This window comes from Ambystoma mexicanum, chromosome 2p (assembly GCF_040938575.1).
Source record: "Ambystoma mexicanum isolate Mex_15411 chromosome 2p, UKY_AmexF1_1, whole genome shotgun sequence".
In the NCBI taxonomy this organism is placed as follows: Eukaryota; Metazoa; Chordata; class Amphibia; order Caudata; family Ambystomatidae; genus Ambystoma; species Ambystoma mexicanum.
The window spans coordinates 72,755,019-72,766,275 of record NC_090923.1 but is presented as its reverse complement, the minus strand read 5'-3'; the positions used below and the strand labels follow the sequence as shown (position 1 = coordinate 72,766,275).

Genomic DNA, 11,257 nt, shown 5'->3' with positions numbered 1-11,257 from the left:
ATATCACCACTCTAGAAGCACCAGAAAGAGGCCGAAGAAGGGAAGGTTCAAGGCAGAGACATGGCATCCCCCTTTCCCTATTAAAAACCAACCTAACCCTCCCCCAGCCTCTACGGGCTATTGTAAAAGATCTCCCCGTCTTGGCCCACAATTTTCCTGTGACAGTACTCGGATGAGGAAGAATCGACTAGGAGTGGTGAACACTAGTAACTCAGTTCACCACTCTAGTACTGAGACGAGGAAGAGGTGACTAGGAGTAATGAACATCAGTAGCTCCTTTCACCACTCTAGTACTGGGACAGGGAAGATGCCTACCAAGTACTGTGAAGGTCAGGCATGTCCCTTTAACTATGGTCAGGCAAGTCCAATTGGGAGCCTACACCTGCAACCTGTCAATTTGTTGCAGGTGTATAAAAGGAGATGAAAGGAGTAACAAAGGGAGTCACAGTGAAAGGCAACCTCGCCTTATTATCACTGGCGCTTCTCAGTCGGCGCCTAATCATAGGGGCTGAAAGTTTCAAAGGCATATATTTCCTTACAATGTTTGTGCTCCTCTTATCAGGTAAGTTAAAACACTAGTTGAGTCGGTATGGTTAGTTGCAGGAATGTTTTATTCACATCCGTGTTCTAGGAATAATAGCACTTAATTTCTAATTGCTACGTTGAGCGATCAACTTAGTGTCAATCATTGTACATTTAGCCAATGCATTTCGGTGAAAACCTTCATCAGGGCTGTATCTAGGCTTTTGGTAACATAATTAGGCTATCTTATTGTATACAAAATAATATTCAACAAGATTTTGTGTTTCAAATACAAAACATATACAATATATCAGCAGGTTAGCACATACCATTAATTGTGATGTTCCACGGTTTGTCCAATTGTTATAAAAGAGAAACGAAACAAAAACAGAATATGCAATTTAGTTTCAGAGCTAATGTTGCATTATTTCAGGTTTTAGGACACTACGATGTGTCCTACCTGATCGCATATAATTCCAATTTTCGAGTGCGTATTTAAATGCATACGGCAATATTGCCACTTTTTATTCAGATTCTCAAAAGCATATGGTAACGCGTATATCAATGCTGTCACTGATGGGAAAACAGATAAACATTTAGCTAATCTTAGTCTTTCTTCCAGAATGGATTAGATAGACCGGCACTTACCTCTCGCTCTGGTGCTGTTCTGCAAGCCGCGGAGACACATGCTCGCGCTGGCCTGTGTGAGTAGCCTTTAAATGTTGCCATGGAGACGGTTGCGAGGCGCTGTGGTCCAGATGGGAAGCCGGAGCACGTATGCCTTGTGCCCACTCTCGGGCTAATGCCCTGGGACGGGGATGTCTCCATGGCTACCGCTTGTTGCTTTCATTGCTAGAGTAAGGTAGACTGACAGAAGAGCTGTCAGTACTGCTCGTATTCAGTTAAGTTAAATTATTCATATGAAGCAAACAATAATGCATGTTCTTTCATCTTATTATAACATGAAGTGGCTGTTACTGCATGATCTTGGGGCTATACATCTATGTCAGATTAGCATCGTAATGTAAGGCAAACACAGTTCTTGTAGAAAGATCGTAACAAGGATCACATGGTTTTACTCAAAGGCAGTAGGACCAAGGCAAAAAGCGCCAATGTCAAAACTAAACAACTAATCAATATGCGATCGGAACATTTTCGAAAGTTAGAAAATGCAAATACAAAATAAATAAAAATGTGATTGGGGTAAGACTTCAACAAGTTTATAAAAAACAAATTTAGTTGATCTCTTTGTTCATCCCCTTTGGTATAAGGGAACTAAGGCGGTCAATCCAGTAGGTTTCACGTTGGTCCATAGTTTTTTGGAAATTCTCATGTAGATCTCTTTTTTCCACTACTTCCAGAATAGCAAATCGAATCTGTGACAAGTTATGTTTCTTGTCATGCCAGTGTCTGGCCACAGCCAAGGTTTTGTTGTTGTTACGTATACAGGACCTATGTTCATTCCATCTTGTTTTTACCGTCCTCAGAGTTTGTCCCACGTAATATAAGCCACAAGGGCATTTGATAGTGTATATCACGTTCTGAGAGTCACATGTAGCAAAACTCTTTAATTATATTGCCTCTCCTGTGTAGGGATGTTTCAGTGATTCCCCTTTCATAATGTAGCCACAATTGCTGCAACTCAAGCAGGGAAAAGTACCTATTCTGTTTGAAATATTTTATTTTTGTGCTGGCTTAGTCTTGACGAGTTTATCCTTGAGATTATGACTTCGTTGGTAGGCAAATGTCGGAATCTCTTAAAATAAATGTTCCACTCGTTGGTCACATGTCACTGTATTCCAATGTTCCAGAGCGAGGTGGGCATTAGACTGCCACAGGTGTGTAAGCCTTCTGATCAGGATAAAGCAGCCACAGCTGCAAGAAAGGGAAGAAAGAAGAATGGACGCCGTCTGCATCTGGAGCAGATGAGCGGCATGTGCCGAGAAGCACCATGAGTGCGAACGGGCTATCAGAGACCAGCCCGCCAGCCTGCGAAGTGGAGAAGAATCAGCAGAGCCGCTAGAGAGTAACAAAGAGGACCAGTGAGTGCAGGGGCAATGCACTCAAACCCGGAGTACTACTAGGTGCTACACGTGAGTAACAAAATGCCGAATGAAGCAAAACTGATTACCGTACTGAATGAAATTTGAAGCAAAGTTAAATCAAGAATATTGAATACCGAACTGAATGAAAACCTGTAGTAAAGCTAAATCACGCACATTGAATACTGAGTTGAGTGAACCTTTGTGGGCAAAGGTGTTAGCTGATGAAAGTCCAAAGGAAAGTGCCCATGTGAAAGCAACATATGGAAAAGAGTGCAAGTGTGAAAGAGTGCGGCAGAATGATGGGAAATTAATAAGACCACCACAAAGTGAACTATATGAATGGAGACAATGTGGCAAGGTCAAAGATTGGCATAACCTGTTCTGTGGTTTTTTCCCACTTTGGGAGTCCGCAGCCATCTTTTTTTGCTCACTGTACTTTTCACAAAGGAGGAATATCTATTTGCATATATATGTATGGGGTTGCTGTTGGTACTCTTGTTCAAAGGAGGTTTGTCTGGCATTTCGGTGCTGGACTGCATTTGTTGGAGGGACAAAGACTGACATGCAAATGGATATACCTCCTTTGTGAAAAGTACAGTGAGCTAAAAGCAATGGCTGCAGACTGTCACAGTGAGTAAAATCACAGAACAGGTTATAATGCCAGGTTCTTTCGAGAGAATGGTGCGCCTGCTACCTTTTTTGCATTTGTGCAAGCAACTTGGGGTTTGTCACCCTAAGTTACCTGGGGGAACCCAGATGTGGACTCCTTGCTCACTGTACTCAGAGGCACAGCTCCACCTCACTGATGAGGCCCAACAAGGCTGAAACACGTGTATGGGTTGCTGTTGATACTCTTGTTCAAAGGAGGTTTGCCTGGCATTTCGGTGCTGGTCTGACTTTGTGGATATTCCTCCTTCGTGAAAAGTACAGTGAGCTAAAAGCGATGGCTGCACACTCTCAGAGTGGGTAAAACCACAGCTGGTTATCTTGCCATGTTCTTTCAAGAGCGGGGCGCCTGCTACCTTTTTTGCATTTTTGTGAAGCCAAGAGACCTCAGGAGAAGGAGCCAATACCCTCTGGTTTTACTCCCAAAGATTGTGCATCGTGAAACCAATCAGAAGAGGGCCAGCGGAAGGGAGTCATTCCCTGGGCACTGTGAGACATTGAGAACAAAATACCTGAAGAAGGGAGGCATTCTCCAGGAACACAATAGTGAAGAAAAACTATGGTAAAAAAGGAATGATGTTTGAGTTGGAACTTTTTCTTGTGCATTGGACCTGACCCCTTGCAGCACCACAAGCTGGAACCTTGTTTCCTCAGAAAGGAAAAGAGACCGGGAGAAGGCGGTCATTCTCAAATTCACACCGTATGATTGGAAATGATGTGAACATACCTCCGTTTGACATGAGCTGCCTACCTTGGTAGGCATCTCAAATTGTTCCGAGGTTGAGCCAAACGCTAAAAGCATGAAAATTATTACATTTCTGAAGGTCAACCATAATCCCATCATTGTCTAGAAGAAGGGAGTCATTCCTCTTGACAAGGGAGATCCACTATCCTTTTCTTATTAGTTCCAATTATGAGGGATAGAAGTAGGCATTTTGACACAAGGGTGGACTATTTTTATTTATTTGGAGATTGCAACCGATCCCTTAGTTCCTTATTCGAGGCAAGGAAACCTCTCTTAGAGTTAGGGAGGGATAGGTTTCCTCTTTATTTTTGCCTGAATAAATGTCTTTGCCAAGCATCATTCCACCATTGTGTAAGACACGTACTTCTGCACCCTTACAAAACCCACACCATGAGTACACTGTGACCTTTACTTTACTTTATTGCATTTCTATTGCGCACCGAGAGACCCAGAGGCTTACGGGCGTGGCACAACACAAACAAAAACACAACAACAAGACAAGAATGCACAAACAATATCAAATGTAAAGATCAGGATCTTACTGACTTTTAAAAAACTCAGCATGCATACAACAGAATAGAAGAGAGTAGGCAGGGGATAACAGTCCATGATAGATATTATGGCCCCAGGCAGTATGGGACATTCACCAGGTTGTTACAAAGTGACAAAAACAATGGAAGGTTGCCCACTGGTATACAATCTCTATTCTCCAATGAACTCCATTGATACATTTTAATTTGTCGAAGAACCTTAAAGTCAGTGGTTCTTATAATTCCTGTTCCAGTCCTCAGTCTAAGCCACGCCAAGACCTTGTTTCTCAAGGATTCTCTGGATTCAAACCCTGCTGTCGCTTTAACATCTGAGATGATAAAGTTTCTCCTGTCCAAAACACAGGACTGATCCTGAATAAAAGGCATCTGGCATTTGATTAATTATGGCCTCATTTTTGGCCTCCCTTTAGTTTTATTGTTCCTAAACTGAGACCCTAGCAAAGAAGTCTGACTCGACATCCCAACCTCAATCTGTGTCCCAGCTGATGAGGATTGACTTTGTTCTTCTAATAAAGTAACGGCTGGAACCTTGGTCTGGTTATGCTTCTGCCCATCATTTGCCAAATTCAATAAATGAGCCAAATATTTTGCATCCATCTCCGTCTGACAATTTTGCTCCTTGGCCCCATTCTGTGCTGCTTTTAAGGATCCACTTTCTGAAGTTCTGTATTAGGTGTACAAAGCATCATGCCACAATCTATCTGCAGGAATTGGCTAATTTTATCCTCCATTACCTTAGCTGAACATACATCCATATGACATGAGCTGTCTACCTTGGTAGGCATCTCAAATTGTTCCGAGGTTGAGCCAAACGCTAAAATCATGAAAATTATTACATTTAAGAAGGTCAACCATAATCCCATATTTGATGATCTGCCACATTGCTTCCATTTTATCAGGGTCCACATTATACTCCTCCAATAAATCCACCATCCAGGTATCAATTTCTTTAATCTCACTTTCCTCGCTCGGCTGTATGAACAGCTCATAGCATAGCCGTGCCGGGCCCGGATGAGCGGGGCTATTACCCTGCAAAACACTAGCCCCATCCTGTTTGCAATACTGACTTCATGCTTAGATTAACCCTCTTTTACTGGTTCAATGTGAGTATCAACATGACCGCAGGAGTATGATTTATTTTCTTAAAGTCGCCTCCTTCGCTGGGCACTCACACAGAGACATTTTTATGGGAGGGCAAAAGGGGCACTTGCCCCGGTCCCCCACTTTGAAGGAGACCCCAGAAGGCTAGCTGATCTGAAGAAGTAAGATTCCATTGTTCACCAGTCTTAAACAGCACATGTCAGGATATTGTATAGGGTGCTGCTGAGGCTCTGAACCCTTTGCCCTCATGTATTTCGTTCTGGGGTTCATTGCGGTATTTATAGTTTGTGTATTCCTTACGGCACAATCTTTCCTTCATGTGGGAATTATGTTGATCATGTGCAATAGGGAATGGTGAAATGCATATTGATAAATTGAGTGCCACAACGGTTCGGAAGTTAGCTCAGTGTGTGAAGCACCCATTGCAGAGATATGTGTTCATATGCAAAATTAGAATATCACATTCCAGCAAGGCTGGTTGAGCCTTTCCTATGTCTGAAGTTTATAAACCAGCCTGAATATGTACTTGGTTTTGCAGAACAACATCTGCTATTATCAGCAATGTACCTGTACCAGATAGGGGTTGCTATAAAAACGAACATATCATCTGTATGGTGAAGGTCTAGAAATTGGTTTGGATAGGGTGTTGTAAAACCTAGACAATTGCCTCCAACGATGGCAGCAACGGTTAGTCCAAGAGGTGAATAAGTATCCAAATTCAAGACTATGGAACGACAGCGTTCATGTTTGTATCCTGGATTTTCCAGCAGACGATATAGTGATCCTGGTCAAATCATCTCATATATCTTACATTACTATGCTGTCTTCTTTGAGGTGTGGCCTCTTGCATGCTGCTGGTATCGTTTAGCCCATTACTTGATCTTTATTCTTATGTAGGCCATTTAGGTGGAAGGGTTGGTAGACAGAAAAGAGCGGACCATATGTTGCAGGCCTCGGGCAAGCACATTTTAAGATCTGCTATTTTGGCAAAAAAAACTGTTTGCTTTTTGGTAAAAGTCAAAGATTTTTATGCACGTTTATAAATGAAAATGACACAAGCCATTGTTTTGGAAGTATTTAAAGCTTTAAAATACAAAAGATAAACCCAGATTAAATTTGTGAAATCCCATTGTTTGGTATGCTGGTTCTTATATACTTCCCTTCATGATGGAGAGAAAAAAGCTAGAATCATTCCCATTTTGCATAACACCCTTCTATAATATTTTGTTTAAAAATGTTCATGTTTGGTAATGAGATTTGTGTACTTTCCAAGTCCGTTTTTATTTTTTTTATAAAAATGAGATTGTTTAGTTCATGGTAAGAACTAGAAAAGAAAGGGTTCAAATGCAGAAATTGCAGATCTGGCACACATCTCAGCTTCACCCATTCACCCGTTAAACAATGTGTGATCCTGGGCATGTAATTTAATCTTGTATTGCCAAACCTCTCAATATTGCCAGTCCCGAAACCTTTCAAAATTGTCAGCCCTTCCGAGTGATTTCCTTCTCATGGTATGATCTTCATAAAAGCCTTATTCATGGTTTCACTGTGTTAATAGTGAGCATATTTATATCGCACACCACAGGCATTTTTTCCTTTGATATCTAATGACAACACTATTTGAAAACCATATCCCACTTCTAATCTCAGTCTGTCTGGATAAAGACACCTTCCTGGTAGCATCTAATCTGCCTCCACTATCCATGCTACGGTATGTGTAGCGTTCTCCTTCCTTCCGATTGGTCTCCTCTGTCCATGCATGAGCACTTTTGCATCCACTGAGGCAGCTAATGTGAGTTCTCTCTCTATTATGGGTTACGTGTACCTTTTACATACGGTCCTGCATTAATACTACATCTACCTTCCTGGATGTTATTGATAAAAAGTATCCTGTATGAACTAGAACAGTAACCCCTTTGAAGACTGCTAATGTTGGTCTTCAAATGCTACTTGTTTATTATGCTGATTAGAGCAAGAACAAAGGGGGTAAGGGGACTTAAAGGGAGTAAACGTGCGTATTATGCTGCGAGACAGCATATCAACCTATAGGATGTGAGCGCGACAGGATGAGCTGTGGGGGACGCGACCAGTATTCTTGACCCCTTCATTCCTTTGGTTTGTTGGAAGGGGGCCCCAAAGATGTCCGTGCCCATGGCCCCAAAAGTGCTTAAGATGGCCCTGCACTCACAGCCACAACCTCCGATAATCTGTTCCCACTAGGAGTGGCGCATTCGCCTCCCTTATGTCCCAATCATTGCTTGCGGGCATAACTACACTAATTCACCAACTTAGAGCAGTTCTGACTGCCGAACCCTCGAGACTAACAGGCAGTGTCGGTGGGAATAGGAAACACCAAGAGCCCGATATCATGTACAAGTGGAGATAAGGGAGAAAAACCCAGGCAAGTACACCAGAAAAATATTCTGTCTTAGTCAGCCACACACTCTCCACTCAAAGGTCAGCCCATCCCATACCGCCGGATCACTTATTTATGTACTTGCCGACCACCGCTATGGCTCTTAGGGGCTCTTAGGGGTGTGCCGACCCAGGCTCCAAATGCGCTCCACTTTACACCCCACTCCCCCTCACTGCTCCCAGCTTCCATATTCACTCAGACGTCAAGTTGTGCTCAGCTTCCCAGTGTTCTGATGGCGTTCTGAAAGATTAGAGAAAAGTTTGTAGAAACACCACCCACGTCTCAGCAATCAACTACCAGCAACATATAAAAATAATATGCTCAAGACAATACACTCAAAATAAACCCCTTGGAATAATAGATTAAAATTAATACATCAGGCATAACATGCACTGAATACTATTTAGCACAATATCAATAAGCAGTAGACAATACAACCAAAACCACACCATGAGAACACCTTGAACAACAAAAATACATTATGCTTGAAACTATGCACACAACGCAATACATTCATACCAATACATTTGGGACAATACAGTTGTGATAATACACTTGTGATAAATACATTCTGGATGCCATGAGCAGAAAACAATTCAACACAATACCCATATAAAACAGACATTCCATAGAAGCACTTGAGATGAGGAACAACAGTACTTTTAGAGAGATTTGCTCAATATACCAAGGGCATAAATAAAGAAGAAATCAGTGGGAATAAAGCAAATCTGATAAAGAGTTAAGGTGACTACCTATAAATAATATTAAGCCTACAAATGATCAGAATGCCAACGTGAAGATAAAACACTCAGTCAAAAGGTAGCAACATGTCATGTCTAGAATAGGTGGTGAATGCCAATGTTAAGATCAAACACCCGGTCAAAGATAACAATATAGGAAGTCTAGAATAACTTGTGAATGCCAACGTTAAGATAAAACACTCAGCCCAAACATAACAACGTGTAAACTCTAGAATATGCTGAGAATGCCAACATTAAGATAAAACACTCAGCACAAAGGTAGCAACATGTAAAGTCTAGGCTAGGTTGAGAATTACAACATTAGGGTAAAACACTCAGTCCAAAGGTAGCAACATGTAAAGTCTAGACCAGGTTGAGAATGACAACATTAAGGTAAAACACTCAGTCCAAAGGTAAGAACCTGTAAAGTCTAGATTAGGTAGTGATTGCCAACGTTAAGGCCAAAACCCTCAGTCCAAAGGTAACAAAATGTAAAGTCTAGAATAAGTTGGGAATGCTATCACTATGGTACAACACTCAGTCCAAAGGTAACAACATTTCATGTCTAGAATATGTTGTGAAGGCCAACATTAAGATAAAACACTCAGTCCAAAGGTAACAACATGTAAGGTCTAGAAAAGGTTGGGAATGCCAACAGTATGGTAAAACAATCAGTCCAAAGGTAACAACATGTAAAGTCTAGAATAGGTTGGGAATGCCAACATTATGGTAAAACACTCAGTCCAAAGGTAAGAACATGTAAAGTCTAGATTAGGCAGTGAATGCCAACGTTAAGGCCAAAGCCCTCAGTCCAAAGGTAACAATAACAACAAGTAAGGTCTAGAATAGGTTGGGAGTGCCAACATTAAGGTAAAACACTCAGTCCAAAAGTAACAACATGTAAAGTCTATAATAGGTTCGGAATGCCAACAGTATGGTAAAACACTCAGTCCAAAGATAACAACATGTAAAGTCTAGGATACGTTGGGAATGCCAATGTTAAGATAAAACACTCAGTCCAAAGGTAAAAACATGTAAAGTCTAGGATAGGTTGGGAATGCCAGCATTATGGTACAATACTCAGTCCAAAGTTAACAACATGTAAAGTCTAGAATTGGCTCAAAATGCCAATGTTAAGGCCATAGCCCTCAGTCCAATGGTAACAATATCAACATGTAAAGTCTAGACAAGGTTGAGAATGCCAATGTTAGGGTACAAACACTCAGCCCAAAGTTAACAACATGTAAAGTCTATAATGGGTAGTGAATGCCAATGTTTAGGCCAAAGCCCTCAGTCCAAAAGTAACAATAACAACATGTAAGGTCTAGAATAGGTTGGGAGTGCCAACATTAAGATAAACCACTCAGTCCAAAGGTAACAACATGTAAAGTCTAGGATAGGTTTGGAATGCCAATGTTAAGGTAAAACACTCAGTCCAAAGGTAACAACATATAAAATCTAGAACAGGTTGGGAATGCCAACGTTAAGGCCAAAGCCCTCAGTCCAAAGGTAACAATAACAACATGTAAGGTCTAGAATAGGTTGGGAGTGCCAACATTAAGGTAAAACACTCAGTCCAAAAGTAACAACATGTAAAGTTTAGAATAGGTTGGGAATGCCAACAGTATGGTAAAACACTCAGTCCAAAGATAACAACATGTAAAGTCTAGAATAGATTCAGAATGCCAACATTATGGTAAAACACTCAGTCCAAAGGTAACAACATATACAATCTAGAACAGGTTGGGAATGCCAACGTTAAGGCCAAAGCCCTCATTCCAAAGGTAACAATATGTAAAGTCTAGGATAGGTTGGGAATGCCAATGTTAAGATAAAACACTCAGTCCAAAGGTAAAAACATGTAAAGTCTAGGATAGGTTGGGAATGCCAACAGTATGGTAAAAGACTCACTCCAAAGGTAACAACATGTAAAGTCTAGAATAGGTTGGGAATGCCAGCATTATGTTACAACACTCAGTTAACACAACATGTTAAGTCCAGAATTGGCTCAAAATGCCAATGTTAAGGCCAAAGCCCTTAGTCCAATGGTAACAATATATCAACATGTAAAGTCTAGACTAGGTTGAGAATGCCAATGTTAGGGTACAAACACTCAGCCCAAACTCAACAACATGTTATGTCTAGAATGGGTAGTGAATGCCAATGTTTAGGCCAAAGCCCTCAGTCCAAAAGTAACAATAACAACATGTAAGGTCTAGAATAGGTTGGGAGTGCCAACATTAAGGTAAAACACTCAGTCCAAAGGTAACAACATGTAAAGTCTAGGATAGGTTCGGAATGCCAACGTTAAGGTAAAACACTCAGTCCAAAGTTAACAACATGTAAAGTCTAGAATAGATTCGGAATGCCAACATTAGGGTACAACACTCAGCCCAAAGTTAACAACATGTAAAGTCTAGAATAGGCTGAGAATGCCAACATTAAGATAATACACTCAGTCCAAAGGTAGA

At 41.2% G+C, this 11,257-nt stretch overlaps 1 long non-coding RNA gene across 1 annotated transcript in view; it reads right to left on the bottom strand.

Moving 5' to 3' along the window:
* Positions 1-628: 628 nt before the first annotated feature.
* The window catches only part of LOC138566217 (uncharacterized), a 616,718-nt gene continuing 606,089 nt past the window's right edge, over positions 629-11,257 (bottom strand). The window contains exons 5-6 of the long non-coding RNA XR_011301870.1: positions 1,171-1,389; positions 629-767 (exon numbers count right to left, since the gene is read on the bottom strand). This is a non-coding gene — a long non-coding RNA (uncharacterized lncRNA). The remainder of the gene's footprint in view (positions 768-1,170; positions 1,390-11,257) is intronic.